Source organism: Asparagus officinalis, chromosome 2 (assembly GCF_001876935.1).
Source record: "Asparagus officinalis chromosome 2, Aspof.V1, whole genome shotgun sequence".
Classification (NCBI taxonomy): Eukaryota; Viridiplantae; Streptophyta; class Magnoliopsida; order Asparagales; family Asparagaceae; genus Asparagus; species Asparagus officinalis.
The window spans coordinates 27,051,490-27,070,511 of record NC_033795.1 but is presented as its reverse complement, the minus strand read 5'-3'; the positions used below and the strand labels follow the sequence as shown (position 1 = coordinate 27,070,511).

The following is a 19,022-nucleotide window of genomic DNA, read 5'->3' as shown; positions in this document are numbered from 1 at the left end:
AACTCCTTTTATTGGTTATTTTCGTATCTTTGGTTGTAAATGTTTTATTTTAAACACAAAAGATCACCATGATAAATTTGATTCCAAAATTGATGTTGACATTTTCTTAGGGTATGCTTCTCGAAGTAAGGCTTATAGGGTCTTTAACAAACGAACTCTTGTTGTTGAAGAATCTATAAATGTTATTTTTGATAAGACTAATATTGGTTCACAAGTTATTTTGCCTAGGAAAGATGATGATGATGTTGAGGGAGGATTTGAAATTATGCAACCTATAAATACACCCTCAATAGAAGCACAAAAAGATGTGGAAAGTACCAACACTCATGTACAAGAAGAACTCCCCAAAACATGGAAATTCGCATCAAATCATCCAAAGGAGCAAATTATTAGGAGTCCTTCACAAGGGGTTGTTACTCGCTCAAAGGCTTTGAGTGAGTGTGGTAATGTTGCATTTCTATCTCAACTAGAACCTAAGAAAGTTAATGATGCTTTAAATGATGAGTTTTGGGCTTTAGCTATGCATGATGAACTAAATAATTTTCGAAGAAATGATGTTTGGAAATTAGTTCCTAGACCTAACAATGCTAGTGTTATTGGTACTAAATGGGTTTTTAGAAACAAGCTTGATGAACATGGCATTGTTACTAGAAATAAAGCTCGTTTGGTTGCCCAAGGATACAATCAAGAGGAGGGCATAGACTATGACGAAACCTTTACACCGGTTGCAAGGTTAGAATCTATTAGTATATTTTTGGCATTTGCTAGCTTTAAAGATTTTAAATTATTTCAAATGGATATTAAAAGTGCCTTTTTAAATGGTTTTATAGAAGATGAAGTATATGTTGAGCAACCCCCCGGTTTTATAGATCATGCTTTTCCTAATCATGTTTACCGGGTTCAAAAAACTTTATATGGGTTGAAACAAGCTCCTAGAGCTTGGTATGCTCGCCTCTCTAGTTTTCTTCTTGAAATGGCTTTTCTAAAGGGAAAAATTGATAATACTCTTTTTGTGAGAAAAATGAAAAATGATTTTATTTTAGTGCAAATATATGTTGATGATATCATTTTCGGTGCTACTAATGAATCTCTTTACAAGGATTTTCTAAGATTATGCAAGATCATTTTGAGATGAGCATGATGGGAGAGCTTACATTCTTTCTCGGGCTCCAAGTCAAGCAAACTAAGGATGAGATATTCATTTCTCAAAGCAAATATGCTAGAGAATTGGTGAAAAAATTCAATTTGGAGAACTCTAAGCATGCACCAACTCCCATGAGTATAAGTGTCAAGCTTGATGCAGATGATAGTGGTGAGGATGTTGACCAAAAACTATACCGAGGTATGATAGGTAGTCTTCTTTATCTCACCGCTAGTAGACCCGATATCATGTTTAGTGTGTGTGCATGTGCACGTTTTCAAGCTTTTCCTAAAGCATCTCATTTGATTGTCGTTAAGAGAATTATTAAATATGTGCATGGAACTATTGCTCTTGGTTTATTTTATCCAAAAAGTACCTCTTTTGATTTATATGGTTTTTGTGATGCCGACTTTGCCAGATGTAAGGTAGACCGTAAGAGTACGAGTGGAACATGCTAATTCTTAGGAAATTCTCTTGTTTCTTGGGCTTCCAAGAAACAAAATTGTGTTGCATTGTCCAATACGGAAGCGAAATACATTACCGCCGGCTTATGTTGTGCCCAAGTTTTGTGAATGAAACAAAGCTTAGTTGATTATGATTTGATTTTTCAAAATATAAAAATCTTTTGTGATAACACTAGTGCTATCAATATTTTAAAAAATTCGGTTTTGCATTCTAGAGCCAAGCATAATGATGTGCATCATCATTTCTTACGCGATCATGTAGAGAGACAAGATGTATCCCTTGTGTTTGTTGACACAAAATCTCAATTAGCGGATATATTTACCAAGCCTCTTCGTGAAGATGATTTTTGTCGCATAAGAAATGGTTTGGGCTTATACACTATGTGACAGTTCTATTTGCTTGCTTGTTTAGTTGCATTTCACATGCATTTTTGTTTATTTTTTTTACCCCATTTTGATGGTGACAAAGGGGGAGAGAAATCTCCTCATTTGTGCACATAGTAAGGGGGAGCTCATAGATAGGGGGAGCTACTATCTATAAGCTATATTTATTTTGCTCTTATATAATGGTTGGTTGTCATCATCAAAAAGGGGGAGATTGTTAGCCCTTATGTTTTGATGATGTTTTACAACCACCATTATCGGTACTAATTGCTTGTTAAGTGACAATGTAGTTAATATATACATATCAAGCATGTTTGTGCCATATATAGAGGATTGGATGGAATATGCGCTACAACGATGATATCCAAAGGAGGAGGAGGCATAGTGATGAAGCAACGTTCATTCAAGAATACTAAATGCAATAAGAAGCTTCATCCAACTCAAGCTATATCAAGACTCAAAGAATTGTATTCTACGTGAGGATATTAGCTAGTTTTTATTTTCCTCTAGTGCTAAAATGTAGGCAAATAGTTTAGATTTAAATTGAAGCTATTGGGATATCACACACATTTTTATACTTATAGTCTTGAGCGTTTTCACAAAAATACTATTTTTTACAATTATGAGGACCTATTAGCAAAATTCCTTTTCTAAACAATTTGTTTTTAGTGTCAAAAAGATTTTATAGAGTTTTTTAAATTTTTGGAAATCAATTAAATATTTTACAGAATTTTTAAGAGAGTCAAAACCAGGTTTTTTGAATGTATCAGTTTGCGGTCGACCGCCACGGTCGACCGCGCCTGAGTTCATTCGTAAGTGGGCAGCAGAGACTTTCACGGTCGACCGCAAAAGTCTCTGGACTTTTTCTCAGTTTTTGAACTGTCTCGCTGTCGACCGCGAAAATAGCACGGTCGACCGCCGCTTAATTCAAACGATCTTCTGGTACAATTATCAGCGCCGATTGTACACAATCTCAGCGTCGATTGTTTCTAGGTTTGGGGGATTAAGGTATGGGTTTCAAACAGCTGTTTCTCCTCTATTTAAACTCATACACTCCTTCTTCCTCTTTGTCCAAAGCTTTTGAAAAACCAAATACTTTGTTTACTGAGAGCCAAAATTTTCAAAACCTGTTTTCTGTGTTTTCTTAAGTTCACATCCCAGCTTACTTTGTTTACTGAGAGCCAAAATTTTCAAAACCTGTTTTCTGTGTTTTCTTAAGTTCACATCCCAGCTTCAGTTTAATCTTTCTCTTTGCCATACCTGTTTTCTGTGTTTTCTTAAGTTCACATCCCAGCTTCAGTTTAATCTTTCTCTTTGCCATAGGGACTTGTAAAGAGAGGGCTTTTACACCATTGCTACTGTTTGAGAGCTTGCTCTTGTGAAAATCAATTGTGTAGGAGTGTGATCTAGTGGAGATCAACTGTGTAGTTGTGAGATCGTGAGGAGATTGTTGTGTAGAAGAAGTTTCGGCTTCCAAACCGGGTTGTGTAGTGGATTTCTCCTCGAGAGTGGGGAGCAAGGACGTAGGTCAGCGGACCGAACCTCGTTAACACATCGCGCGATACAAGGATAACGATTCCTTACTCTATATCTATTTCTACCGTTGTTCATTTTATAGTTTGTTGCTTGTCTCAATTTTTATTGCACTTTTTAGCCTTAAGACCCTAATAACCCCTCCCCCCCCCCCCCCCCCCGCCCCCCACCCCCCCCCCCCCCCCCCCTCTAGGGTCCAACAAGAACCCCATGTGCCGAAGCTTTGTTCCCTGGAGTTTGATGGGATCATGACTTTCCTTTGGCAAATCGCATGCTTCAACCATCAGTTTCTTACTTCGACTCTGACGGTTCTGCAGCATCTGTAAGGGGTCGCAGGCTGTTAACCATCCTGAGAAGACTAGCTGGTGAGCCATCGAGATTTCCCTACAATGCTCCACGACTTGGTGAGGAAGGACTTCTGTTGGACCCTGGAGGGAGGGGGGGGGGGATTAGGGTCTTATGCTAATCTAATCCTATTTTATGCCAATTAAAACTAATTCAAATATTATTCTTGCAAGATTGATATACAATATGTTATGAGTAAGAATATGCAATATGAACAAAGATATATATCATAGCAAAGAGGTATATGATGAAATATATGCAAGGATATATAAACTAATGCAAGGGTGAAATAACCATAAACTAGATAGTGGGTTAAATAAACAAAGAGAAATACACAATGGCGATATAAGATATGAACATGAAAATAAGTGCGCTAATGCAATCTCAAACAAATGATATGTTTACGGAGTTCGGTCCCCATCCCAAACAAATGATATGTTCACCTCGAGGAGATCTCCACTATCACAACCGGGTTTTCTACTCTTACCCGAATAACGTTTACACCTAACACTCGGTTTTCTAGTTCACCGAAAACTTCGCAATTCATACTTTCACAATGTCGGTTTTCAACGCTCACCGATCAATGTCTACACCTCACACTCGGTTTTCTAGCTCACCAAAAACTTTACAACACTCATAATGTAACTACAATAAAATGTTCTCTAACATGAATGAGAACTCAATTAAGCACAACTCAATTATTACAATCTCTCACAACCCTAATATACTATGTATGTAAATACTAAAAGCTCAAGTGGGTGTGTGTAACAATGAGATTCAATAAAACAAAATTGAACTAAACTCAATTATGAAAATCTAGCTTATAGAGATGAATTCAATAAAACAAAATTGAACTAAACTCAATTATGAAAATCTAGCTTATAGAGATGATAATCAATAAATAATGTAAATACAAAGCTAGAAATTGAGTTTATAAAACTTCTCTATAGATAACAAGAGAGAGGGAGAAGATTGAATGCTCAACCACCAAAGGATGATCTCCACTTGCTCTTGGGAAAATTTCTTCACAAACAAACTCTTTTAAAACAAACTTGAACCAAAATTAAACACCCTTAAACTTGTTTAAAAACTTTCTTGGTTGAATTTGGTAGTTGGGGTTTGTGGGGTTTATATAGGAAGATAAACCAACAGCAAAACCCCTAACCAAATCTCCCAAAAACCCAAAAAAAATATTTTTCAGATTCTGTACAAAAAGAGCCATTGGGCATACGGCGGTCGACCGTGAAATTCTCACGGTCGACCGCGAGCCATGTTAGAGACTGAGAAAATTTTCAGAAACATCTGCGGTCGACCGTGACGGTTGACCATGGGAATTTTCAGCTTAAAGTCTCTGCTGGCTCCACAGGGTAAATCAAAGGCGCAGTCGACCGTGACGGTCGACCGCAAATAGATATATGAAAATGACAGTTTTGTAAGCAGTTTTCTGATTTAAAACCTTGTTTAAAAATATCAAATAAATTCAGAAAAATATAAAACTTTGGAAAATGATTATAAACATGATAATACATATGCTATAAAGACTAGTTTTCAAAAAAGATCTTCCAAATAAAAAATATCATTATTTTACGAAATAGTCCAAAACATAAAAATGTGAACATGTGAGTTTTGATATTTTAGTTTAACCATGTTTTGAAACAATACAAAATAATTTTATAGACTTGAAGAATAATGTAAACTATTGTTATGAAGTCTATAAATAATGAATATAGTATTTTATCAAAATACACATATAATGCACTAAAATATGATTTCATTGAACTAAATAAAATTGATATTGATGAAATCATATATATGCATATAAGTATGAAACAAAAATATGTTTTCTAATTATATTCAATTATTTCATATTATATATATATATATATATATATATATATACAAAGAAACCAATAAAATGTGTGTGCATATTATATTGAGCTTAAAGTACCAACACACATAATATAACACCTAAACTAAATTACCCAAGATTGATCTTGATCTTCAATAGCTTGACTTGGTAATCTTGCGGATAAAGCTTGAACTTGGATCTTCAACTTGAGTTGCAATGCTTCACTCCACAATTCCATCAACCTCCATTGGATATGATCGTGAAAGCGTAATTCCATCCATCCTCCAACATATTGTTTGTCAACAATAAATAAAAAAACATGAATACTAGACAAACAACATTAGTGGTAAATTATTTGTTAAACATCATCAAAACAAAGAGGCCAACAATCTCCCCCTTTTTGATGATGATAAATAATTTACAAAAAAAGATATATGCATGAAGGAAAATGAATATACAATATTTATAATTATCATGCATAACAAGGAAAGAATATACTTACAATATTTCTCCCCCTTTGACAACATCAAAAAGGGGAAAACCATATAGATGAAAGAGAGCGAAAGCTCCCCCCACAAATAAGCATGAGTGAGTATAACAAAAAATATATATAGGGATTGCTCCCCCTATCAAAATGCCTTATGGAATATATAATAAAGATCAAGGCAAATATATGTGAGTAAGCATAGATAAAAAATATGCTAAACACCACTCACATACAAAAAAATACAATAAGGACACATAAAGATGTATTACTTATGAAATAAGTGTCCCATTACACAACTATAAGAACATAGTGTATAAGAATAGATTTATGAAATCAAAAGAAGAGGAACATGAGAGTCAAGCAAAAAGTTTTCAAATGAAAACAAATCACCTAAAAGAAATAATAAATCAAAGTTTAAATCCAAAAACATAAAAACAAATCATCATTGATTTTCAAAAATCAAGAGAGGCAACTATATCTAGATTTTGAGCTAGTAACAACTTATATAAACATTTAAGCACCCGGTAAACAAGATTTGGGAATAAACACCCAACAAATCCGGAGGGTTGTATAAATACAAACCTCTCATCAAAACAAAACCAATAATCATGAAAACAAAAGAATTTGACCAATAAAAGGAATTGTTTTTATAAAAATTTAAAATATATTTTTTAAAACCAAGAAAAAAATAAAAGTACTAAAATTCTTAGCTTAAAAATTATTTTGGCACCCAAATATTCTTGGTGCCGATTTGTTTAGGGACATGACCCCTATCATTAAAGCTCAAAACCCTATGGTTATGAACCCATTTGGGCATGTGGCGTACTAACACGGTCAAAACAATAATCACTCAAATGACACTTTCGATTACAATTTGTGCATTGAAAGAGATCCATTTGTTTTTGTGGACCATTAGCTCGTGCACGTGAATCATTTGCAAATAAAGATTTTTTTTTTAAAATTATATCGCAAATGAGAAATATCATTAAACAAAGGTAGTTTACTTGAGAAATTTGGCAAGTTTGAATATTTTTTCAAATCATAACAAAACTTTACCAAATGGCTAAATCTACCACAAACATCACATTTAAAAACATGTGGTCTACTAGAAACATTTGGCAAGTGAGATTTCTTTTTCAAATCAAAACAATATTTTGCCAAGTGACCAAAACGATCACATATATCACATTTAAACATATGAGCATGCTTATGATGAACTTTATGAGCGTGTGCATGTACACATGTGTGTGATGAAGAAGCCTTATGAGATGCACAAGAAGCATTAACCTTAGAAGATTTGTGTGCATCATAACAAAATTTAGCAATGTGGCATTTACGACCGCAAATTGAGCATTTGTAAATTTTGCTATACAAGTGTGCATAGTGTGTAGGTGATTTTGTAACACTAAGTTTAGCACACTTGTCCATAAATTTCTTATGGTTATCAATGCATGTATTAAGAGTTGAGTCTAAAGATGAAATGCGATTTTTAACAACATTCAACTCATCATTTGGCACATATGCATTTTATTAGAAGTAGAATATAAATAGTCATTTATAAAAGAAGCAGTATCATTTTTTATGTTCTTTACTTCTAACATGATATTATTTTTGTCATGAGTCAAGTTAGCAATATTCAGTTTTAAATTATTATTTTTCAAATTTAACATATCATTGTTTTCTTGAAGAGCAATACTTTCTTGAGAAATGATACCAAATTTGGAAGCTAACTTCTCATGATCAGATTTTAAATCTTCATGTTTGCTTTGCAAATCAATAAATTTTTTATGCAATATGGTATAGGCATGCAATAATTTTTCACTAGCACAAGCAAGTTCATCACTAGATAAATCATTAGTGGTTTCGAACAAGGGCTATCGCCTAGTGGCCGTGTGCATTATGCTCCATATAAACTTGAAGCCGGATCCTCAAAAGCTTATCAGATTGCCTCCAAGTCCCCTTGATGTGCTTCAATAAATTTTCATAAGGTGTAAGCACTATCAAAGTGAACAAACTTGTTAGAGAGAGATGAGTTAAAAGCATTTAGCAAATATTCTAACAAAATATTGTTCATAGTAATTATTCTATGATCATCTTTACTCCACTTAGATTTCTCCAAAGTGGGTACAATATAAGCACAATCTATAATTTTCTATAATTCAAAATGTTTAGATTGAACAAAATGTTTGAATCTAACACACCATTGGGCATAGGGAAAATTATCCAAACGAGGAGCAACATTAGTGGCATAACCTAAACAAGGTGCACCGTGCATATCTATAATGTGTATATATGCAAGCAAGATACAAATGTAATCAAAACAAGATTAGCACAAAAAGATAACTTGGATCTTTAACTCAAGGCGATTAGACCTTAAATCAAAGAGTACCAAGCTCTGATACCAATTGTTAGACCCTAGAGGGGGGTGATTAGGGTCTTATGCTAATCTAATCTGATTTTATACTAATTAAAACTAATTCAAATATTATTCTTGCAAGATAGATATACAATATGTTATGAGCAAGAATATGCAATTCAAATATTATTCTTGCAAGATAGATATACAATATGTTATGAGCAAGAATATGCAATATGAACAAAGATATATATCCTAGCAAAGAGGTATATGATGAAATATATACAAAGATATATAAACTAATGCAAGGGTGAAATAAACATAAACTAGATAGTGGGTTAAATAAACAAAGAGCAATACACAATGACGATATAAGATATGAACATGAAAATAAGTGCGCCAATACAATCTCAAACAAATGATATGTTCACGGAGTTCGGTGCCCACGACCTACGTCCCCACTCCTCACCTCGAGAAGATCTCCACTATCACAACCGGGTTTTCTACGCTTACCCGAATAACGTTTACACCTCACACTCGGTTTTCTAGTTCACCGAAAACTTCATAATTCATACTCTCACAATGTCGGTTTCAACGCTCACCGATCAACGTACACCTCACACTCGGTTTTCTAGCTCACCGAAAACTTTACAACACTCACAATGTAACTACAATAAAATGTTCTCTAACATGAATGAGAACTCAATTAAGCACAACTCAAATGTTATAATCTCTCACAACCCCAATAGACTATGTATGTAAATACTAAAAGCTCAAGTGGGTGTGTGTAACAATGAGATTCAAAAAAACAAAATTGAACTAAACTCAATTATGAAAATCTAGCTTATAGAGATGATAATCAATCAACAATGTAAATACAAAGCTAGAAATTGAGTTTAGAAAACTACTCTATAGATAACAAGAGAGAGGGAAAAGGTTGAATGCTCAACCACCAAAGGATGATCTCCACTTGCTCTTGTGAAATTTTTTCCACAAACAAACTCTTTTAAAACAAACTTGAACCAAAATTAAACACCCTTACACTTGTTTAAAAACTTTCTTGGTTGATTTTGGTAGTTGGGGTTTGAGGAGTTTATATAGAAAGAGAAACCAACAGCAAAACCCCCAACCAAATCTCCCAAAAACCCAGTAAAAGATTTTTTAGATTCTGTACAAAAAGAGCCATTGGGCATACGGCGGTCGACCATGAAATTCTTGCGGTCGACCGCGAGCCATGCTAGAGAATAAGAAAATCTCCAGAAACATCTGCGGTTGACCATGAGAATTTTTAGCTTGACGGTCGACCGTCACGGTCAACCGCGAAAGTCTCTGCTGGCTTCACAGGGTAAATTAAAGGAGTGATCGACCGTGGCGGTCAACCGCAAATAGATATATAAAAATGATAGTTTTGTAAGCAGTTTTTCTGATTTAAAACCTTATTTAAAAATATCAAATAAATTCAAAAAAAATATAAAACTTTGGAAAATGATTGTAGACATGATAATACACATGCTACAAAGACTGGTTTTCAGAAAGGACCTCCCAAATAAAAAATATCATTATTTTACAAAATAGTCCAAAACATGAAAATATGAACATATGAGTTTTGACATTTTAGCTTAACCATGTTTTGAAACAATACAAAATGATTTTATAGACTTAAAGAATGATGTAAACTATTGTTATAAAGTCTATAAATAATAAATATAGTATTTTATCAAAATACACATATAATGCACTAAAACATGATTTCATTGAACTAAATAAAATTAATATTAATGAAATCATATATATGCATATAAGTATGAAACAAGAAATGTATTTTCAATTGTATTCAATTGTTTCATAGTAAAACTTGAAAACTCAAAACCATGTATGTTTATATATAACTAAATATACATAGAAACCATGTATGTATATATATAACTAAATATACATAGAAACCAAAACTTAACTTATGTATATATATATAACTATATATATGTACAAAGAAACCAATAAAATGTGTGTGCATATTATATTGAGCTTAAAGTACCAACACACATAATATAATACCTAAACTAAATTACCCAATCTTGATCTTGATCTTCAATAGCTTGACTTGGTAATCTTGCGGATGAAGCTTGAACTTGGATCTTCAACTTGAATTGCAATGCTTCACTTCACAATTCCACTAACCTCCATTAGATATGATCGTGAAAACGCAATTTCATCCATCCTCTAATATATTGTTTGTCTACAATAAATAAGAAAATACGAATACTAGACAAACAACATTAGTGGTAAATTATTTATTAAACATCATCAAAACAAAGAGGCCAACACTCTCTTTTGAAGGCGGTGATGGTCCGAGGAGCCGACCACAGACTCCATCGTTGCTCCTTGTTTGTGTGAGATATTGCTTACGGGAGCTTGAGCGATGCTGGATCTGATCGTAATCCTTTGGGTTCTGTTAGTGATCCAACCCTAAGCTTCTTGGTTGTCCAGGTGGTGGGCTTTTTATCTGTGGCAACAAAAATGAGCATGCACTTCATTCTAAAGCCAGACAAACACCATAGTGGTGTGTCTTTTCTAGGAGGGCTTTCGGGGTTCTACTTGGCAAATACTCCCCCAAAAGCTATTGGAGACCTCGAGGGCTACGCCTATGTTGTCTCCTCATAGCCATAGGCTAATCCTTCTTAGCTTGAATGATGTGCTTCTATGCTTTGTTTAGCTTGAATGGTGCAATTTTAGTACATTTTCTCAAGAATAGAAAGGATCAGGCCCCTGCTCAGAATTGGGCTTTTCTTCTCAGAGAAGAAAGTGGGCCTCACATTGGCGCTAAACAGTTGATGTCTGTAAACACACAGTCGATGAGGGTCTTCTGTTGATGATGGAGGCTGGGAGAATAAAAGGTGGGGCCGACTCCTCCTCCGATTCTACACCTGATTTTGAGCGTGCGGGGTGGACTGATAACCTGCACATGAGAGAATCACTGGAGTATGGGGCTAGTTTTCCCTGTGGTACTTCCGACAGTCAAGTCAGTTGGAGAGCTTGAGGGAGGTTTTTTGGAAGGTCCCTGGGCCATTGAGGTACTAGTAGGGGGGGTCCTCTATAAGAGGTGAATTTCTTTTTATGCCAAGAATAAAAGGGGGTGTAAGGTGTAAGAAGAAGCAGAGAGCAGCCTCCCCGCCCTTACCCTTCTTACCTCCTTTTATAGTCTATTGCCTCTGAGATTTTGGCTTTTCTTTTGCACAGGAGGGCGGTTGCAGGGTAAGCAAATAGACTGTTGAGTCATCCTTCTCCTTCTAGGTGTCGGCTGGCGATTGGAACGAAAGTCATTCGAATACAAGAGAGAGGTGCCCTCTTAGTATCCTGGATTTGACAGATGAGGTAACGCAGAGGATAGGCCCACTGTTCGGTTGTCCTTCCCCCTCCAGATGGTGGCTGTTGATTGGAGGGGAAGTTATTCGAGCCTAGAAGAGCATCATGGCGATCCCAGAGAAGTGACTTGTGAGTAGAATAAGCGGCTTATGCAGGGGATTTGTCAGAGCAGAGATCTCGATGGGACTGATCAGTGTTGTTGTGTTGATTAACATCTGAAGTAAGCTTGGCCGAATCTTATCCCTTTAGTCGAGGCGGGTTGATCTGCGAGTCATCATTATGACTTGCCGACCTGATAGTCGAGTGAGCTTTAGGTCGAGTGTATAGTCGAGACGTCTCCTCGAGGAATCTCCTTAATTACGAGGGACCGACTGGTCCCGCACTTCGAGTCGGTCATGATGACTCTTGGTCGAAAGATTAGGGTCTTATGCTAATCTAATCTGATTAAATGCCAATTAAAATTAATTAATACGTTATCCTAGCAAGTATGAAATACAACAATATTTGTAAGCTAGGATAAGCAATGTAAACAATAAGATATATCCTATATGATGAATATATATATGCAAGGATATATAAACTAACACAATGGATAAACCATCTAAACAAGATAGTGGATAAAGTGAATGAGCAATGCACAATTGGTGATATAAAATAAATACAGAAACAACTACGCCAAAGACAAACTCAAACAAGCGATATGATCACGGAGTTCGGACCTTCCGTCCTACGTCTCCGCTCCCCACTCCCGGGGAGAAATCCACTAAAACAATCCGGTTTGGAAGCCGGAACTTCTTCTACACACTCGGTTTTCTAGCTAACCGAAAACTCTACAACTCACACTCTTGCAATCATACTCTACACCCACTAAGTGTTGGACCTAGCCGTGTCTCCCTCAAGTGCTCGGTTACAACCTCTCCCTAGGCACGTCAACCGACGCCACTCCTCTTGGGACGATCCCCGACTCTCACCACACACTCCTCACTCGGTGTACAAGTGTATTACAAAGTGATTCTCACAATAAGCACAAATATGACAAATGATTGTTCTCAAAACAAGGTGAGAACTCAATTAAGCACAACTCTTAGTCACAAACCCACAACCCCAAATTATACTATGTCAAAGTGGGTGTGTGTAACAATGAGTGAAATTAAAATCAAACTAAACTCAAATATAAAATCTAGCTTAAGAACAATAATAATCAAACAAGTATGTAAATGTAAAGCTAGAGTTGAGTTTAGGAGAACTTCTCTAGATCAAGATGGAGAGATGGAAAAATGAGCCCAAAACAAAAAGATAATCTCCTCCACTTGTGAAAACCAAAACAGATTAAACCGAACCCTTAAACAAGCTTAAATAAGCTTAAACTCTTTTTAAAACCCTTGTTAAAAACTTCTTTAAAACATTCTTAGATTTAAATTAGAAGAGATCAGCAATGGGGTAATTATACCCTCTCACAACTCAGCCAAAAACCCCAAGCAAAAAGACAAAACAGCCCCAAGGCAACGGTCAAAAAACTAGCCGTTGGAAGCTGAAGGAACACTCGTCGGTCGACCGGAAAATTCGTCGGTCGACCGAAAATTTTCATCGGTCGACCGGACTGGTCGACTGACAAGCTTCTGTCGCCCAGTGAACATTTGAACTCAGGTTCGGTCGACCGGTGCGGTCGACCGAAAACGGATATGACAAAAAACTAAAAACAGTTTTTTCTGATTTTAAAACGCTGTTTAAAAATATCAAATAAATTCTAAAAAATGTAAAACTTTGGAGAATGATTGTAGACATGATAATAAACATGCTACAGTGAATGGTTATCAGAAAGGACTTCCCAAATGTAAAATATCATCATTTTGCAAGGAGGTCCAAAACACGAAAATATGAGATACTTGAATTTTGATGTTTTGACTTAAACCAACTTTTAAAACTTTTTAAAATATTTTTATAGACTTAGTAAAACATGTATAAACTGATATTGAAGTCTTATAAACTAATAAGACAATATTTTCACAAAATTACATATTCTATGCAATAAGTACTAAAACACAATAGAGTATGTAATATCATAAAAGCCAAAACACATGTATGTATATATAACTATATATATGCATAGAAACCAAAACTTATGTATATATATATAACTATATATATACATAGAAACCAAATACGTGTGTGTATATGATATTGAGCTTAAGGTACTTAACACACATAATATAAACTAACACACATATAATATAAACCTATACTAAATTACCCAAGCTTGATCTTGATCTTCAATAAGCTTGACTTGGTACACGTTGCGGATGAAGCTAAACTTGGATCTTGAACTTGAATTGTACGATGCTTCACTCCACAATTCCGCCAACCTCCATTTGATATGATCGTTATGGCGCAATCCATCCAACCTCCAATTGCGTTGTTTGTCTACAATACATAGGAAAACACAAATACTAGACAAACAACATTAGAAGTAAATTGTTTGTTAAACATCATCAAAACAAGAAGGCCAACAATCTCCCCCTTTTTGATGATGACAAACAATTTACAAGAAGAAGTATATGCATGAAGTAAATGAATATATAAATTATAATTCACATGCATATAAACAAGAAGGACTATACTCACAATATTTCTCCCCCTTTGACAACATCAAAAAGGGGACAAAGGTATGAAGAGAGCGAAAGCTCCCCCTATCAATAAGCATAGGTGAGTATCAAACATAAAAAGATATAGGGATTGCTCCCCCTATCAAAAAGCCATATAGAATATATGCAATAAAGATCATGGCAATGTTACGATAAATAGGTGTCTCAAAAATACAAGCCTAAAACCATGTATAAAAAATAGATTTATGAAATCAAAAGAGAGAAAACATGAGAATCATGCAAAAAGAGTTTTCGAATGAAAACAAATCAACCAAATGAAATCATAAATCAACCATTTAAACCAAAAATGATGTTTGATCAACAAAAAAAATCTTTTGTAAGACTTGATCAAACCACTCATAGAATACATTATAAAGCACGAATAGATGATCCATTAGCACAAACACATAAATATCATCATATAAGTGAATTATAATGAATTCAAAAGCAACAAATCAAAACACACTTTTTAAGAGAGGCAACAATTATATTAAGCTTTTGAGCTTGTTCCAACCCATATAATCATTTTAGCATTCGGTAAACTTGATTTGGGAATAAACACCCAATAAACCCGGAGGGTTATATAAATACACACCTCTCATCAAAATCAAAACTAATAATCATGAAAACAAAGGATTTAATAAAAGAAAAATTTGTTTTCATAACCAAAAGATCTTAAAACATAATTTTCAAAACCAAGACAAAGAAAAATAAAAATACTAAAATTCTTGGTTTAAAATCAAATTTGTTTTGGTACCCAAGTAATTTTGGTACCAAAAGGTTTAGGGACATGACCCCTATCATTGAAGCTCAAAGCCCTAGGGTTATGAACCCTCTTGGGCACATATGGTGTACGAACACGGTCAAAACAAAAATTGTGTAAATGACCTTTCCGATTGCAATTAGTGCAATGAAAGAGGCCCATTTGATTTTGTTGACCATAAACATGTGCACGAGAAACATTAGAAACATTTGCAAACATGGATGATCTTTTAAAATTATTTTGCAAATGTGAAACTCTCTTTAAATCAAAACAAAATTTGGCCAAATGACCAAATCGACCACAATGATCACATTTAAACACATGAGCATGCTTATGATGAACATGATGAGTATGTGCATGTGTATGTGAAAAATGTGATGATGAAGCTTGATGAGATGCACAAGAAGGATTAATATGAGCATTAGTGGGTTTTTGTGCATCATAGCAAAATCTCGCAAGATGGCCTTTACGACCGCAATTTGTGCATTTGTAGACTTTACTATACACATGTGCATGATGAATAGGATCTTTAGATGTTTTAGCATGAGATTTAGCACACATGTCCATAAGCTTGTTATTATTGACAATGCATGATTTAAGAGTTGAATCTAAAGATGATATTCTACTTTTAATATTATTCAACTCATCATTAGGCACATATGCATTAGCATTAGAAGTAGAACATATATGATCATTTGTAAAAGAATTAAACTCATTTCTAATGTTCTCTACTTCTAATATGGCATTGTTCTTAGCATGAGATAAGCTAGAAATGGATGAGGTCAATTTTTCATTTTCCAAATTTAATAAGTCATTGTTTTCTTTAATCATAGTATTTTCTTTTGCAATGACATCAAATTTGGAACCTAGCAACTCATGATCGGATTTTAAACTAACATGCTTGCTTTTCAAATTTATAAAATTATTATGCAACTTAGTATAGGCATGCATTAATCTATCATATGCACAAGCGAGTTCATTGATGGATATATCACTATCGGATTCTGAATCGCTTACCACACTAGGCTATCGCCTAGTGGCCGTGTGCATGATGATGCTCCACACTCACTTGAAGAATAATCCTCCAAACTACGTTGGATTTCCTCCAAGTTGCCTTGATGTGCTTCTATGAATTTCCATAAATTGTAAGCACTATTAAAATGAACAAATTTGTTAGAAAAGGATGAGTCAAAGGCATTAAGCAAATATTTTAACAAAAGCTTGTTCATATTAAACATTCTTTTATCATTGCTACTCCACTTGGTTTTTTCCGAAGTGGGTATAATATAAGCATCTTCAATAACTTCCCATAAATCGGATTGTTTAGATCTAACAAATATGTTAAATCTAGAACACCATTGGTCATAGGGGAGATTATTTATTTTAGGAGCAACAATAGGATCATAGCCTAAACAAGATGCACAATGTATGTCCATAATAAGAAAATGTATGCAAGCAAGATACAAATAAAATCAAAGCAAGATTAGCACAAAAAAATAACTTGGATCTTTAACTCAAGGCGGTTAGTCCTTAAATCAAAGAGCACCAAGCTCTGATACTAATTGTTAGACCCTAGAGGGGGGGTGATTAGGGTCTTATGCTAATCTAATCCGATTAAATGCCAATTAAAATTAATTAATACGTTATCCTAGCAAGTATGAAATACAACAGTATTTGTAAGCTAGGATAAGCAATGTAAACAATAAGATATATCCTATATGATGAATATATAAATGCAAGGATATATAAACTAACACAAGGGATAAACCATCTAAACAAGATAGTGGATAAAGTGAATGAGCAATGCACAATTGGCGATATAAAATAAATGCAAAAACAACTACGCCAAAGACAAACTCAAACAAGCGATATGATCACGGAGTTCGGACCTTCCGTCCTACGTCTCCGCTCCCCACTCCCGGGGAGAAATCCACTAAAACAATCCGGTTTGGAAGCCGGAACTTCTTCTACACACTCGGTTTTCTACCTAACCGAAAACTCTACAACTCACACTATGCAATCACACTCTACACCCACTAAGTGTTGGACCTAGCCGTGTCTCCCTCAAGTGCTCGGTTACAACCTCTCCCTAGGCACGTCAACCGACGCCACTCCTCTTGGGACGATCCCCGACTCTTACCACACACTCCTCACTCGGTGTACAAGTGGATTACAAAATGATTCTCACAATAAGCACAAATATGACAAATGATTGTTCTCATTAAGCTCACTCTCAATGTCACAAACCCACAACCCTAAATTATACTATGAATGTAAATACAATAAGCTCAATAGGTTGTGTGTGAACAAAGAGATAATAAAATCAACTAAACTCAATATGAACACTAGCTTAATAAAAAGATAATCAAACAATATAAAATATGAAGCTAGATTGAGTTTAGAAAACTTCTCAATAGATCAAGCAAACAGATAATCTCCTCCACTTGTGAAAACCAAAACAGATTAAACCGAACCCTTAAACAAGCTTAAATAAGCTTAAACTCTTTTTAAAACCCTTGTTAAAAACTTCTTTAAAACATTCTTAGATTTAAATTAGAAGAGATCAGCAATGGGGTATTTATACCCTCTCACAACTCAGCCAAAAAGCCCAAGCAAAAAGATAAAACAGCCCCAAGGCAACGGTCAAAAAGCTAGCCGTTGGAAGCTGAAAACAACATCGTCGGTCGACCGGAAAATTCATCGGTCGACCGAAAATTTTCATCGGTCGACCGGACCGGTCGACCGACAGACTCTCTGTCGCCCAGTGAGCATATGAACTCAGGTTCGGTCGACCGGTTCGGTCGACCGAAAACTGATACTCAAAAACTGTTTTTCTGATTTTAAAACGCTGTTTAAAAATATCAAATAAATTCTAAAAAATATAAAACTTTGGGGAATGATTGTAGACATGATAATAAACATGCTACAGCAACTGGTTATCAGAAAGGACTTCCCAAATGTAAAATATCATCATTTTGCAAGGAGGTCCAAAACACGAAATATGAGATACTTGAATTTTGATGTTTTGACTTAAACCAACTTTTGAAACTTTGTAAAATGTTTTTATAGACTTAGTAAAACATGTATAAACTGATATTGAAGTCTTATAAACTAATAAGACAATATTTTCACAAAATTACATATTCTATGCAATAAGTACTAAAACACAATAGAGTATGTAATATCATAAAAACCAAAACACATGTATGTATATATAACTATATATATGCATAGAAACCAAAACTTATGTATATATATAACTATATATATATAAGAAGAAACCAATAACTATAGTCATTTAGCTACCGCTGTTGGAATGAATCATCATAGCCATGTTGTATTCATAAGCTATATTAGAAATTATACATATATCTTATATCTCTCTCTCTCTCCTCTCTTCTCTTACAGTCACACACATTGATCGGCGATTGGTGAAGTTTTGACAAGAGTTGTTTATGTCAATGCATACATTTTCTTCTCTAAATGTTGCGAAATCAATCCACATCCAAAGCCTTCTTCTAAGCTGGCTAGCATCCACACACACATGAGGCGCAGAAGATGTCATCTCGGTTATCATATGGCTGCTCCACACACATCACACCACATATATATATATATATATATATTATATATATATATATAGTATATATATATATATATATATATATATATATATATAATATATATATATAATA

The 19,022-nt window shown here is 34.6% G+C and overlaps 1 pseudogene; it reads left to right on the top strand.

The window, feature by feature from the left end:
- LOC109830978 lies at positions 803 to 11,220 on the top strand (annotated as a pseudogene).